The 16488-nt window shown below is 47.0% G+C and overlaps 1 long non-coding RNA gene across 2 annotated transcripts in view; it reads right to left on the bottom strand.

Moving 5' to 3' along the window:
- Nucleotides 1-974: 974 nt before the first annotated feature.
- The window catches only part of LOC122463569, a 31484-nt gene continuing 15970 nt past the window's right edge, over nt 975-16488 (bottom strand). The window contains exon 4 of one of the 2 annotated variants that reach the window (XR_006287047.1): nt 975-4238. This is a non-coding gene — a long non-coding RNA (uncharacterized LOC122463569). The remainder of the gene's footprint in view (nt 4239-16488) is intronic. The other variant, XR_006287046.1, reaches the window with a different exon arrangement.

Genomic DNA, 16488 nt, shown 5'->3' with positions numbered 1-16488 from the left:
CTTCCCTGCTAATGCACCAGGGGTAAGTGCACCAAGGAAAACAGCTGAGTCAGCGAAGCCAGAGGCCCCCTGTGTCTGAAGCCTCCTCAGCAAGCCCATTTCTGAAAATCAAAACACCAGGAAAGCTTTGGGGGGGGTAGGGAGACCCAGAATGAGAGCGCGGGAGAGGCTGGGCAATTTACTGCAGCCCCAGGCAGCGGCAGCAGCTAACGGGGCTGACAAGTTGCGGGTGTTGTACATGCCCATTAACTCAAAAAATGCATCGTTACTGCAGCTTCAACGTGTCACAGCTGCACGTGGCACTTCAGCCACGGGGAGACATTGAGCATCTCCCAAAGAAAGCCACTTACCAGCCTGTCAGGAGAAATGACCACTTTTAAAAGGGTATTCAGGGGGAAATATGGGGAACTGACCCGCTGCAGATTACATGTGCAGCATCAAAATTATACTAGGCCTGTAACCTAGGTATACGTGCATGCTGCCAGCACGGCCCCGCTGTAGTTAACAGCGCAAAGGCATCTCCACTGCAACCCCTATTTTCACAGGCTTCCTTACAAATAAAAAAAATTACCCCTTGGAATGAAATGATCCAGGTTTTGCTCTTGGCCCAGAGATGATTTACAGCTATTTGAGTGTGTAGGATGAAAGAGGGAAACATAAAATAGCCTCTCCTGGAGCTGAAAGAGTCCAACCCCAATTTATTCTTTTTGAAACACATCCAGCGACACACAGCTGCACTCTAACACCTCGAAATTAGGCTCAGGCGAATTACCCAGTGAGGGACAGCGCCTGTGCTGGGCTTCAGGAGGAGGGGGCAGGACAACGGGTTAGAGTTAAGAAAACTCAAACCCAAACTGTTGGGGAACATTGTGTGCGAAGCATGTGCAGAAGGAAATGTAGGTAAATTTGGAGATGCACAATGAAGGTTAGATGCAGAGGGGCCTCTGAGGTTTCTACTTGGCAAAATTCCCATTGACCTAAGTAATGGCTGAGGACTTTGACCATTGGCTCTTAAATTATGATGTAGTATTAACAATAACACCCCCTGTTGCTGTACATATGTGTAGACACACACAATTAAGACAGTCCATGCCCCACACAGCTTACATTAGCAGTACAAAGTGAGAGGCTACCAGTGGATACAACAAACCGGGTGGATGGAGCACATGATGTCAAGAGAGCAATCCTGTGACCAGCAGAGTAATAAGGAGAGTTGTGCTGGCTGGGGGTGGGCACACTCCGGAGCTCAGTGTGACTCACACAACCGGGTATGAGGCAGCAGAGGGGCTCTGGGTGGTGCAGGTAACCAAACTGGGGAGTGCAGTAAGACCATTGTCCTTCCCTCCCCTCCATCCAATAGTCAGGCATGGTGGCTGAACCTAGCTTCCATCTTGCCGGACTTATCTCCTGGGCCAAGCAGGAAGAGGTGGTTTAATTAGCTCCTTCTGCAGCAGTAATCTGAGCGTGAATGTGAGGAGGGCAGTAAAACCCCAGCTGTTAGTGTGATGCCAGCTGGTTGGACTCTGCCAGGGCAGTGCTGCAGCGTCTGTTCCTGTGTGCATGCAGGCCTAGATATGCTCCCCACGTGAGCCCCGGGTGCAAATTCAGGAAAATAGGGTTGATTTTGCCTGGTCTTAGCTCCCTGTCTCTCCCACCACCAGCCTTTAAGCCACCCAGTCTTGGCATGGCCTATTTCTTAATAAATGAATCCAGAGCAGAGTCTGCCCCACCAGCTGCTGTGGTCTGTTTGCAGCCTTCTCAGAGGAAGAACTAGGCAAGGAGCGAGGCCCTGGTCACCAGAGGTTGCAGTGAGAACAGCTGGGGAAGGGGCAGGGATGTCTGTGACGGGGGAGACCTTGGGTGCTATCCTTGATCTCAGATAAAACAAAAGCCGCTACCTCCTCCAGTAGCTCGGAGCCATAGGGAACCCAGACTACCTGGGATACATGAAAATGTGCTGGTTACCTGAACCCATATTGGGCTAGAGAGGAGCTCCATGTAAATGTACCTGGCTCAAGTCAAGCCTATAACCAGTGGAAGGTGAGCAAACTTCCCTCCCCCAGCTGTGCCAGTGTTCCTCAGCCTGTCCGAAGACAGCCCCTGTTACTCCCATCGTGCATCTCTGTCCCCTGCACAATGCAAATCAGTTTTGACCTCCAGCACCCCTGGCTATTGCAGGTCTGAGGCCCCCACCCCCACAGCTCTGCCAACGCACCTCAGTGCCTAGCCCAGCTCCCTCCGTCTCTTCCCTTTCTCCCTTTGCTTGTCAGATTCCCTGACAGTAACTCAAGGGCCCTGTGGCTCTGTAGAGGAATCGCATCGCTGTGCTTCCCCTGCAGTGTGTTCTGAGCCTGCCTGACCTGCATGCAGGGAGCTCAGGGCTTTCCTAATTACAGTGCGAGCAAACCCCAGTGGACAACTCCTTTTCCAGCTGCAGTGGGGCAGAGTTAGTGGGGAGTGAGGCCAAGCTGCAGAAATGAGACAGGAGAAAGGGCATGCAGGATATTTTGTGCCTGGCTTAATCGCAGGATTCACCTGTCTGACACTTTTCACACAGCAAAACGCCACTTCCCCACAGTGGCAGAGAGTACGGTCAGCCTGGATCACCGTGCCTGTGCTCCTCAGGCTGACTTGCCTGCTAGCCTTTGCCTTTCACTTCAGTGGCTCCAGAAAGTGGCAGCCCTCTGGGCCATTAAATCTGGGTCATTTTTAGCCAGGGAAAGAACCTACCTCCTTTACATACACATTTCTTGAGAGAGAGGGGACTCAATTCATCACTCAACCCTCACACCTCACCTCCTCCGGGCTTGGCAGCTGTTGGCATTTATTTTTCTAAAACAGAGATGCCTGCCTTTTACCTGTGGCCAGGATGGTATTTTCCAAAGGGGTCCAGGAATCCTCCATCTAGTGTTTATGCCTGGTTAAAGCTCATTAAAGCCTTTGTTAGTGGAGCTGACTGACAAGGAGAGTGGATTAATATTAGAACACCCTGTCAAAAGTGGTGAAAAGGCTGGATTGATTTTATAGGAAGTTTAGTCAGAGCTCTGTGTAAAGGCCTTGGGGGGTTACACTGCAGTGAATCAATCTCCTACATTAGCAAGTCCCTCCAGGAATAGTCAACTTCAGCGTTTATTACAGCCAAGGCTGCATTTCACAGGTATGGCATTCACTTTCTTCTTTTTAAATAATCTGCTGCTTGAAATTGCAGCTGCATAGACTCAGCTGAGATCATGCTACTGGTGGTGATGGCAGACCATGCAAGTTGGGGGTGAAGGGAATAAAAAGCACGACTTGTTTGCTTAGTGCAGGACTTATGCACTGGATGAAGTGTGGGATTTGCTCTGTCTTACCTGATGCTCAACACTTCTGCTATTCCAGCTGGGGCCTTTACATATCCCTGGCAATACTTTTCTCTCCTATCTTGCAGCAGCAAATTGTGATCCCATAAACAGTTCATCCAATGCACTTCAGTCAGCTCCCCGGTTACTGCAGTCTTTGAGCTCGCCATGCACAGCTTTGCCAGTGTACCTGACTCCTGACCTGAAGCACTTCCTGCTATCTCAGTCCTCAAACCGGTGCCACCAGCAATGAAGCTGGCAAGTGGCTTATCCGAGGTCTAGGCAGGTGCAATGTATGGGCTAAATAATCAGCCAGCTTTACTATGACCAGAGGCACAAAGTACCTTTGTTTCCTGTTTACTGGAGTGCCTGGAACCGTGGTGATGTCACCTGTGGTCATTTGCCAGTGACTGGCAGTGATAGGCAACTTCCCAAACTTCTCTCACCTGAGATTTCACTGGGGTTTTCTGTGCTTGTTTTTCTTACATTTTGGTTTTGTGAGGGTTTTTTTCTGCTCCAGAAATGCGCCACATCCAGCTCCAATAGGCACCAAGGGCTTTCAATTGCTGGTTGAAAGGAAAATAGTTTCTGCTTTTCAAAGTCTTGTCTCCCCCGCCACACAGCATCCGTGGGTTAGACTGCCTTCCACATGGCTGCTCAGACACAGACAGTTGTTTGTCAATCCTCTTGATACTAGTTGTGAGCCCTCTCTTGTGTACCAAGGTTCCCCGCTTCTGATGTTTCTGCTTAGAGATGCAATTTGCAAAAGGGCAGGTTGTCATGTTTCCTTTTTTCTCTTGGTGGAAACCAAACCTTGGGGCCTACTTTTTATTTTGGGGTCATCTCATAATTTACCTTGATAGCTCTCATCCTGGTATCCAGGTGTAGTAAGATGAGTCCCTGAAACATAAACCCTTGTATCAGAGGCCTGGAATGAGGCCTGCAGCCTGAACTAAAGTAATGGTCAAGACGTTGCTAACATAAAGCAAAAGTTATGTTATGAGCCAGAGGCAGGCCCTGCTCACAGAAGTTGGCAAGAAGGCAGCTGCTAAAAGCACATATACACATATAAGCACTAATAAGATAAGCATGTGCCAGGATGGCACCAGAACATCCCGGTATGAACACATCCCACAGAGATAACAAGGAACAGGCAGACCCATCCTAAAGACAGGGTCAAAGGACAATATGATGGATAGACTTGTTGTTTTGAACCAACCTGTACCAGGGGAGAGGCAGCACCCTAATGCGTAGGGGGGCTCTACCTCAATGTATCAGGAGTGATGTGTAACCTATTTGTACTTGTGTATAAGAATGTATCCCTGAATGAAGGGGTATTTGTGGCACCTTAGAGACAAACATTTATTTGAGCATAAGCTTTTGTGAGCTACAGCTCACCTCATCAGATGCATTCAGTGGAAAATACAGTGGGGAGATTTATATACATAGAGAAACAATGGGTGTTACCATACACACTGTAACGAGAGTGATCACTTAAGGTGAGCTATTACCAGCAGGAGAGCGGGGGGGTGGGGGGGGACCTTTTGTAGTGATCAAGGTGGGCCATTTCCAGCAGTTGACAAGAACGTCTGAGGAACAGTGGGGGGAGGGGGGGATAAACATGGGGAAATAGTTTACTTTGTGTAATGACCCATCCACTCCCAGTCTCTATTCAAGCCTAAGTTAATTGTATCCAGTTTGCAAATTAATTCCAATTCAGCAGTCTCTTGTTGGAGTCTGTTTTTGAAGTTTTTGTTGAAGAATTGCAACTTTTAGGTCTGTAGTCAAGTGACCAGAGATTGAAGTGTTCTCTAACTGGTTATTGAATGTTATAATTCTTGATGTCTGATTTGTGTCCATTTATTCTTTTACGTAAAGACTGTCCAGTTTGACCAATTTACATGGCAGAGGGGCATTGCTGGCACATGATGGCATATATCACATTGGTAGATGTGCAGGTGAACGAGCCTCTGATAGTGTGGCTGATGTGATTAGGCCCTATGATGGTGTCCCCTGAATAGATATGTGGGCACAGTTGGCAACGGGCTTTGTTGCAAGGATAGGTTCCTGGGTTAGTGGTTCTGTTGTGTGGTGTGTGGTTGCTGGTGAGTATTTGCTTCAGGTTGTGGGGCTGTGTGTAAGCAAGGACTGGCCTGTCTCCCAAGATCTGAGAGAGTGATGGGTCGTCCTTCAGGATAGGCTGTAGATCTAGGTTGATGATGCGTTGGAGAGGTTTTAGTTGGGGGCTGAAGGTGACGGCTAGTGGCGTTCTATTCTTTTCTTTGTTGGGCCTATCCTGTAGTAGGTGACTTCTGGGTACTCTTCTGGCTCTGTCAATCTGTTTCTTCACTTCAGCAGGTGGGTATTGTAGTTGTAAGAATGCTTGATAGAGAGATCTTGTAGGTGTTTGTCTCCCTCTCTGAGGGGTTGGAGCAAATGCGGTTGTATCGTAGAGCTTGGCTGTAGACAATGGATCGTGTGGTGTGGTCTGGATGAAAGCTGGAGGCATGGCGGTAGGAATAGTGGTCAGTAGGTTTCCGGTATAGGGTGGTGGTTATGTGACCATAGCTTACTAGCACCGTAGTGTCCAGGAAATGGATCTCTTGTGTGGACTGGTCCAGGCTGAGGTTGATGGTGGGATGGAAATTGTTGAAATCGTGGTGGAATTCCTCAAGGACTTCTTTTCCATGGGTCCAGATGATGTCATCAACGTAGCGCAAGTAGAGTAGGGGCGTTAGGGGACGAGAGCTGAGGAAGCGTTGTTCTAAGGCAGCCATAAAAATGTTGGCATCCTGTGGGGCCATGCGGGTACCCATAGCAGTGCTGCTGATTTGAAGGTATACATTGTCCCCAAATGTGAAATAGTTATGGGTGAGGACAAAGTCACAAAGTTCAGCCACCAGGTTTGCTGTGACATTATCAGGGATACTGTTCCTGATGGCTTGTAGTCCATCTTTGTGTGGAATGTTGGTGTAGGGGGGTTCTACATCCATAGTGGCCAGGATGGTGTTTTCAGGAAGATCACCAATGGATTGTAGTTTCCTCAGGAAGTCAGTGGTGTCTCGAAGATAGCTGGGAGTGCTGGTAGCGTAGGGCCTGAGGAGGGAGTCTACAAAGCCAGACAATCCTGCTGTCAGGGTGCCAATGCCTGAGATGATGGGGCATCCAGGATTTCCAGGTTTATGGATCTTGGGTAGCAGATAGAATACCCCAGGTCAGGATTCCAGGGGTGTGTCTGTGCAGATTTGTTCTTGTGCTTTTTCAGGGAGTTTCTTGAGCAAATGGTGTAGTTTCTTTTGGTAACCCTCAGTGGGATCAGAGGGTAATGGCCCACCTGGATTATCACTACAAAAGGCTTTTTCCCCCCTGCTCTCCTGCTGGTAATAGCTCACATTAAGTGATCACTCTCATTAGTGTGTATGGTAACACCCATTGTTTCATGTTCTCTATGTATATAAATCTCCCCATTGTATTTTCCACTGAATGCATCTGATGAAGTGAGCTGTAGTTCACAAAAGCGTATGCTCAAATAAATTTGTTAGTCTCTAAGGTGCCACAAATACTCCTTTTCTTTTTGCGAATACAGACTAACACGGCTGCTACTCTGACACCTATCCCTGAGTGGACGTCTTTGTCTGGCCTAGGGAGCAGTGGCAAATCCCGTCACTGACTGAGCCGGTCCATTGTCAGGGAGCACATACTTACAAGCAGAACTGTAGACATTTGATCCGGGGCACCAGAGACTTTCATTTGACAATAAACCTGGCCGGGTGCCTTTGTATCTTCTTAGAGTCTGTGGGCATTGGGCAGTTTGTTCAAGATCTGCTGTGCCAGCTATCTGTGCAGAGCTAGGATAGCACACAGGGAGAACACACACACACAGCCGACTGGTATCATGGAACAGAGCAGAGCACACACTGGTGGTGTCTGACACCACCAGGTAACAAAAATAATACACGTAGAGAAACATCTTGCATCTGGGGATCTGAGAGCTTTTACCCCATTAATTAAACGAAGTCCCACAATACCCAGGGAGGGAGTTATTGACATCCCTTACGCAGATATGTTAATAGAGAAAGAGGGCCAAGTTCAGAGGTAATGTAGGCTAGACCCCCACTAACCCAGTTAGACCTAATTGCATACACTGATTGACACAGCAGGAAGTGAAAGGGAGACTAAGATGATGTAGGTTACATGCCACCAAGGTGTAAGTTAAAATAGGGTACAGCTTATGTTTGCACACACATTCAGACACCTCCCCCCGTTGTTGGCTTCGCTTGGTATACTCTTCTCTTCTGACATCTTAATGTCTGGATTCACTTACCCTCACTTAACCTCTGTAGGTCAGTTTCCAAGGGGATGGGGATGCATAAGAGCTGGTTTGACTCCCCATGTCCTTCACAACTGAGCACTGTGGATATGAGATGCTAGTGTTGCCTGATCTATTGGTTCAGTATTAATTACTTTGATTATTTAGAATTCCCAATTAACATTCTGAAATTTGGTAGGTTCTTGTCCCTAGATCAGTCCCCAGTGGTACCCAAATTACTGTTCAGCTGGGCATGTCTTTAGCCTATTCAATATATTAACTCATTAGCATATGTCAATTAGTTGTCATAACTACCTGCAGTTAAACATGTGTTGATGTTGTCCTCCAAAAAGACCCTAAAGCTGATACAAACTACCTTCTTGTGGTTACCTGTCAGCACTTGATGCTCAATTTCAACACTTGTGATAATTACAAAACAAGCAAAACAAAATCTTATGACTTAAGGTCATTTTTAGTTTACTTACTTGTGCCAAGCCAGTTCAGCAACTTTAGTCCTACTCAGGCTGTTTGGCTTCATACTTAGGCTAATTGCTTAAGCTACCTCTTACAGGTCTAGGCCTATAGGTCTCTTGTATTTCTGCATTATTATTCTTATCTTCATTTAATAATCAGCACATGGGGTGCACTAGTGCAAGTGAGTGGAGAGTTCTGATTCTGTAGCATTTTACACCCATTTTCCTGCACTTTGCACAGAGCAGGTGAGAACCACACTATGGGGTATAAGCTGCAAGGTGGTAAGTGAGTGATAGTCACCAGATAGTCTAAAGTGGTGGGGTACGGTGTAAGCCAAACAAATTTAGATGCCCTCTAGGCCTATTAGACTCCTTAGACTGACCGCATTTAGAAGATTAAAGATTAAAAGGTAATTATGCTTTGAAAAGCAACTCCGAAATAATGCCTTTTTTACGGACTATGGATCAAATGTGCTCAGTTTGCAAGTAAAAATAATTCTTTTCTTATAGCCAGTGCCCCTGGAAGAGGAGAGTTGGACTGGGCTCTTTTGGGCATCATCACTCGTAATAAAGACCCTGTACTGAAAATCAGTGCACCAGTCTGATAGCGCTGTGCAAGCCAGAATAGAATCCAGCTCACTTACCGGCAATTAGCAGTGGAAGGAAGGTTAGGAAGAGGGGTGTATGAGGCATGTTGACACTTACTTTCCTTAGAATACTTTTGAGAAAAATTGCAAATGTCTCTGCCTACTAAGATCTGTATTTGATTGTATCCCGCTAGCCTTTGTATGTCGCTTTTATTTTTAGATAGCAATTCTCTTCAGACAAGGGATGGGGTCTTGATATGCATTTGCCCAGTGCCTAGCACAGTGGGCTCCCTATCTTGACCAAGGCCTCTGGCCATTATGATCTTAATAAGAATAAGAGGCTCTTCCCGGCTGATAAGTCATTACTACTTTCATCTTCTATGTGTAAAGACTCATTTACTTTACGTTTGTACAGCACCTGCCATGAGGGGATACCACCCTGGTTGAAACCTCTAGACACTAGCACAGTATCAGAGTGTTAAATACGAATGAAGCCAGCAGCTCTGATTTGGAAGACCACAGGGAGCAGCACTGTTGAGTAACAAGGTTACATTTTCACACAGTCACTTCTCTGGACCATAACTATGCTTGAATCAGGATTATAGAAATAGTCAAGAGACCAGCCAGAATCAGAACTCAAGAGTCCTGCCTCCGCTCTGAATAGGAAAATTACACAAGGGGCTGTATCCATCAGCCAGGCAGCCTGAGACTCCATGCACAGTGGAAACGGAAACCACTCAAAAGGCAGTCAGAAAACTAGTACTGAGCTGGTTCCACCTGACCCTAGGCGAGGTCAATGTACAAGTTAACTCTCAGAAGTCACAGCAAGCGACTCAAATCATAAATCCTGCCAGGAATTAGACCAAGTGGCTTTTTCATTCCTCCCCCGTGGTGAAGGACACCTCCATCCCTGGTCTGGCATTGGTTTGGAAGCGACAGAGATGGGAGAGAGATTTAGCAACCACCATGCAGAACAGGCTGGCTCGAAGTGAAGCAAGCTCCCAGGTTAAAAACAGAGCTAGGATCGAGCTGAGGGAGGTGGATGTTTGCTGCTGAAAAGTCACAGAGGAGAGAGAGGGAGCGAGCATGTTCAGGGAGGAATGGGCAGTTCAGGGAGAACTCCCGTAAATGTCACCATCGCTGCTCAGCAGGGGAAAGCCTGGGAAGGTTGGGAGAGGTTCTGGGGTGGAGAAGCCCCAGGCTGCTGGCCCCAGGCTTTGCTGGTGGTGCAGTGATTGGCTGCTTGGTACTGATTTTGGAGGGGGCTGTTGCCATACCATGATCCACTCTTCATGCGCCCAGGCAGTAATTCACAGCCTCATAAATCAAATTAAAGATCAAACTTGTCACACCAGGGTGGCAGCTTGCAGAGCAGATTTAAGGGTGGGGTGAAATCAGATTCAGAAACGAGGAGTCAGACACAGCACGAGGGAGGGATAGAGTGAAATTACAGCAAACAGAGGACAAACAGTCCCTCAGACTATTAGGAGAGTGTTTGTTTTTTATGGGAGGCTCAACGCTGACTGAATCCTCTGTAAACCAAGTACAGAGAGGTTTCAGAGTAACAGCCGTGTTGGTCTGTATTCGCAAAAAGAAAATGAGTACTTGTGGCACCTTAGAGACTAACCAATTTATTTGAGCATAAGCTTTCGTGAGCTACAGCTCACTTCATCCGATGTGTACAGAGAGTTTTTCCTTCTCTGGCCACCTGCCCCTGTGGGTGAGCAGATGCAGATGGGAATGGATTTCATTTACACAACTTCTTGTGACATTATTTGGACCCCATTTTAAAATTTGCCAAGCGCTTGCAGCTCCCCTGGACTTCAGCAGAAGTGATTGGAGCTCAGCACCTCTGAAAGTCAGACCAACGTATCATACATTGCACCCTAAAACAAAGTCACCCAAAATGACTGGTTACTTTTGAACCACTTGGTCTGTCTGTCTGTCAGCAGCCACTCTTGAAAACATGGACAAAATTGCATCTCTCAATGTCTCGCTCTCCTTTTGTCCTCATGCATGTCATATTTGCATGCTGGCTATAACTCCAAGGACATTAATTGGCCAGCTGAAGAAGTTCCAGCTACAGATGAAAAGCTATAAATAAGTATTTTGATATTAAACATCTTTATTAGAAAACATCAATGTTTTATTGGCACGGCTGCTGCCTTCTGGCCATTTGTTTTCCTCCTGGCTCAGCTGTGTCCATTCCCCTCTCCCTCAATCAAGTCAAAAGTCATGTGAAACTACATGGAAGGGCTTTTTCTGCCACTTCCTTTCATTTATTTACTAAATAAAAATAGAACCATAGAAATTTAGGACTGGAAGGGACCTTGATGGGTCATCTAGTCCAGTCCACCCACCCTGTGCTGGGGCAGAATTTAGTATTGTCTAGACCATCCCTGATGACTGTCAAACGTGTTCTAAAAACCTCCAGTGATGGAGATTCCACAACCTCCCTAGGTAATTTGTTGCTGTGCTTAAACTGCCCTGACAGTTAGGGAGTTTTTCCTAATGTCCAACCTAAACCTCCCTTAGTGCAATTTCAGCCCCATTGCTGCTTGTCCTGTTTCTAGTGGATAAGGAGAAAAGTTTATCCTCCTCCTCTGTATAATTACAAAATAGTAGCTCTTGTGCAAACAGAAGGGGAAGGCTCCTCCTAGGAGGTTTAAAATAGCTTCCAAAAAAAAAAAAAATTGCCCCATCTCTGTGAGTCTGAGTGCTGGGAGCTTGGCAGACAGAGCTTATGGGGAGAAAAGACGAAGGGCATGTGTTAGTGTGCTCAATGGCAGCTGGTCAGTCACACCCACAGCCTGGAGAAAGGTCAGTGCTGTGCATGGCCATCTTCCATTTCAGAGACAGATGCATTCCATAGGGTGTGCAGCTGGCAACAAACATGGGGCTGTAAGGTATAATACCGACAGGGACCCACACTGATGCCCTGGGTCCCCCACACCCAAAAGTTGAGGAAGTTTGAATCAGCTTTGTGGCTCAGGCCCATCTCTGCAGCTACAGAAAGCAAAGGGGAGTCTTATGAATGAGCAGTAAATAGCAAATGCCTGTTCACAATGCACAGACCAGCAGGGGTGACTTGGGCACACTTAACAAATGTGCGCTCTTAGACTACCTCTACCAGATGTGCTGGGGTGTGATTCCAGCTTGGGTGCATATCCCCACGTTAGCGGTCACCCAGCTAGTGTGAGTGTACATAGCAGAGCCAGCAATAGTATCCAGGTTTTCTGAATCCCAATCTAGAGTCCTATGCACTAGGCCACACTGCCTCTTTTGGACAAACTTCCGCAAAATAAGTCACCATTAATCCAGAGGGACCCATCCTAAGCAAAAAAGGAGAACTTGGGTTCTGTGATTCATTTAATCCTTGGTCTCTCTTCTGAGACTGACAAAGCTGCAAATTGTGATGGTGCTTTTTCAGATGTGATGTAAGCATTAGTTTATGAGGAACTGCTCATTACACTCAGGATACTGAATACTTGTGATTTATGAGAGCAGAGCTGAGCCTCTGTAGCTCTTCCTGCTACTGGACTGTAGGTGTAAATCAAATCACCTGCAGCACACATTCGTAGATTTGCCCCTGCAGCTAATTTTGAGGGCACACAAGTGTCTGCAAACCATATTCCTGCAAATAAAGGCAGAGATGCTCCAGTCTGTATGCAGCCAGACTCCCCTTAGGGCCAGGTCTCTGAGAAAGGGCTACATAAGTAGCCCAGAATCCAGCGAGAGCACGTCTGCCCCGACTCATATTTTTTTCTGGAGATTAGCCTGAATGGTCCAGTTCTTGTTCCACACGTGAGCTTTGCAGCGATGCTGCTCGTCGTGTGCATGCATCGACTGCGCTAACGCAGCGGGTTTACAAACTGGTCTGTTAAGATTTGCCACGCTGGAGGAAACCAGTTCAGACTGAGGAGGAGGAGGCAGGAAACAGACAGAAAACAGAAACAGTTCACAGCACACCAAGTTGAATTTGAGGGCTCCCCCTCCTCTTATTTGGTCAGTTCAAATTATTTTCCTGCAGCTTGAGATCCTAGATGGTATCCCGCCCACACCCTTAACATTTTGCTGGTCTCCTTTCCATCCTGTCAAGTCCAACCCACCCCTTCTAAAGAGAAAAGAAAAGGAGTATTTGTGGCACCTTAGAGACTAACCAATTTATTTGAGCATCGTCTAAGGTGCCACAAGTACTCCTTTTCTTTTTGCGAATACAGACTAACACGGCTGTTACTCTGAAACCTTCTAAAGAGACAGGATAGAGAGACCAGAGTGGGGGCGGGGGGAGGAAAGAGAACAGATGAATTGACAGGGCAGCAGGGGGTCACCTTATCCAACACCCTTCGCTCCCATCAGTTCATCACATTCACCCCTTGGGACAGAAGTGCCAACCAGCCTGACCTTCAGCAAGATGTGGGGGGAGGGAGGTGCCTGCAGCAGCTGGGTCCTATGAGGGGCGCCCTCCCTCCCACTTACTATAGCAGCAGGGAGAAACCTGAGTGAGACTGAGCCTTTGCCCAGATGCTTCAGGAAACCGGACACAAACCACCTGCTGGACTAAACCACCTTAACAATTTTGTTGAGAACACAACATAAACCCAGCAGTTCAACCCACTAAAATATTTATCCAGGATCTAAAAAATAAACTGATGGTCTCCTCCCCCCCCCCCGAGATGCACACCCCCCCCCTTTTTTTGTGTGTGGCTTCAGAAGCCAGATGCTTTTTATTCCTCCTTGTCCATGGTCATTCCTTTCAGATTTTTGTCCCTGCAACAGAGGCCTCTGCACTTTTCCTTCTCCCCACCCCCCTCACTAATGCTCTTCACTTTAAAATGCTAATAAGCTCCAGTAGTAAAAGGCTTAGAAGTGGTTCTAGAGCGTTTGATCTTTGGCCTGTGATCTGCTTTCATCTTTCAACTTTCAAATGTTACTTTAGATTTACTTTAACCTAGTAACATGCTTGGTATTCATAGGCTTGCACATTTTGTATGGTGTGCACCAAGTCTCCCCAAATTCTAACGAGGCAGGGGAAAGTTAAACTTGTGGCCATTGACTTTTCTGGGTGTATCCATTTATTTATTTTTAACAGCAGCCAGGTTAGAAAAGGGGAGGGTGGAGAGACCCATGCTCAGAACCATCATTGTGAGTGCTCTGCCCCCTGGCTTGCTAGACAAGATTTAAATATCCTACCTCTTCCCCAATGGTGCAGAAATGTTGAATTACTACTTAAGATTTCTTGCTACAGGAGTTGTGCCAGAATGTTTGCCATGTTCATTTCCACAGAACTATGAGTGAGGACTATGGATAGAATCAATCATTGAGACCCCACTGGTAGGGTTCAATTATTTGCAATATGCTGTAGCCTACAAAGGGAGGTTTTTTGCCCCTTGTACTCAGGTGCTTCCAGGAGGTGCAGTCTGGCTTTTCCAGGATAATCAGGGCTATATTTTCCCCAAGTCAGAAGAGAGATGCAGAGGGTGTGGGAATAGCCCTCAAACCAATAATCTCCAGCTGGGATGACCTCACATGGGGGTATCAAAGGTAGGAAGAGAAGACATGCCTCTTTCCCCTATTGTAATTACACTTGTGCAGAAAATGACTTTGAAAACCACCGCTGGTTCAAAAGCTGCTCAGGACTGCCTGGTCTTCAGTTACTGTTGGATGCCTGAGCAGTGGCACAGATGTAATAGCCTGCCAGCCTTTGCTAAGAGGCCAAGGAAGCGAGAACACTAGACAAGTTTCAGACATTAGTGACTATAATAAATCAGAGCAGGAATGATTGGATACTTTGCTAATGGATGCCCCCTCCCACTCATTGCATCCCTGCTCAGGTCACATTGCAGGCACAAAGACTGCCCCCCCAAGGGGAAAGCAAAGGAGGGCTTTGCTGCGTTATGGTCTCCACTGGAAAACGTGCCCATGGAAGGCTAGTGCAGTGAGAGAGCTCCTGTTGGCATCCGAAGGGGAGCAAGGCTAGTTACCAAGCTGTTTGCTGCAGGATGGCCCGCTGCTTGTGGTGCTGGATGATACTCATGAAGTTGGGAGAAGCCTACTCAGAATTAGGAGACAGGCAGACACTGCTGTGTACCTCATGCCGATTGCTCCAGCCACGGAAAATCAACTGCAAACAGGGATATACTCCAAAGACAAGGCCACTTTTCTTTCAGTGCTTCTGGAGACATCCAGCATTGCCAGTTCTCAACACAGGATGTTTTCCACAAAGCCCCAGCTTGTGCCCATAAGGGATTACACATGAAGCTTTTTAATTTTACAAAAGCTTTCGTTTTACAAAACAGGATGTTTGTCAGCTTTGGTGTATGTTTGTACAGCACCTAGCCCAATGGGGTCCTGATCCATGACTCTGGCACCTACACACTATAGAAATACAGAGAATAAGAATAATAGTCCTCGTGCTTGCAGAGAAAAGCTTGAAATTGTGACCCTGAAGCTCAAACTAGAAGGCAAAGAAAAAGAATCCAGTTTTTTTTAAACCCTCAGTATTTTTGAAGATTTGTTCTGGCAGTAATGGGCATCCCACAAGGATGCACCTGGATTTCCTTGCAGGGCTGGTACAGAGTCTGGGGGAGAAGGGACCAGAGCGCAAAACCCGGGGGTTTGGGTGTTGATTGCAATCCAACAGTTGTCGTTTCGGCGCTAATGCATTTTGCAAGGTCTCTCCCTCTCTGCGGGTCAGCTGCCTTTTTGGGAGGCAGACCCAGTGTTGCACCGGTTAATCGTCACAGGGTTTGAGGCCAGAGAATCCCACCCAGCCCTGAGGCCCGTGTTACTGCAGAGAGAGCACGGTGTAAGTCTAGCTCAGGGAGCTGTCTACTCTTCATGTAAATCAAAAACCACTGAGAAAATGCCTTGCTCCCTGCACACAGGGGTGTGCGCACAAAGCGTAACAGGAGTAAAAGGGGAGAGAGGCAGGGTCATGAAGGAGAGAGGGGAACTGGACTCGAAGTGGAGGAGAGGGAAAGGGAAGCAGGTAGGAGGCCGTTGAAGGCTGTCCGAAAGAGCGGATGTAAATGCATGCAAGCAGTAATAGGCTCACTGTAAGTGAACCCTGCGCTCCTCCTGGGAGCTGACATTTTCCCTAGTTTGAACAACATCTGCGCCGCACTGAGCTTCAAGAAAGGTGAATGATGTGCCACTGGCTGCAAGGCTGAGTTTCTGCAGTGCGTTGTCTGAGGAGCAGAAAAGCCCATTGCTGTCAGATCGCATGCACACACAATACACATCTGCCTACACCTACAGATAAACACACATGCACACACAGTTCTCCCCATACACACACCCCCTAGTACTGCTGCAGGGGGAGGGAACATTTCTATATGGGCTAGAGTGATCAGGGAGACTTCTTTTAGCTTCTCCCTAGAGGACCCCAAACCTAGGCCACTCCTGTCCCAAGTAGAAACGTGCTGTTTAATAGTTAAACCCAAATGGCCCAGACAAAGCTGCTTTTCTTTTTTATTCTTTTAATTAAACACCAATTAAGAAGGGAGAGAGGCACTAACCACTTAAACCCACACTACACCCAGGTTGTTTAGTTGGAGCTGTTATGGGCTAATTAGATCCTTAAGTGATCATTTGAAATTCCATATCAAACAATTCATAATCTAGAGCAAAAGGAGAAAAAAACACAACAAAAACTAGACTGCAACAAGAGGAAGGTTCCCTTGCCTGTCTTTGTGTCTGTGCTATTTATAAAACCCCAGACATCGATTGTACTATCTAGGCACAAAAGACAGTTACAAACATAAGCAAAAGAGGCCTCT

Source organism: Chelonia mydas, chromosome 22, assembly GCF_015237465.2.
Source record: "Chelonia mydas isolate rCheMyd1 chromosome 22, rCheMyd1.pri.v2, whole genome shotgun sequence".
In the NCBI taxonomy this organism is placed as follows: Eukaryota; Metazoa; Chordata; order Testudines; family Cheloniidae; genus Chelonia; species Chelonia mydas.
This window is presented reverse-complemented; position numbering and strand designations above follow the sequence as displayed.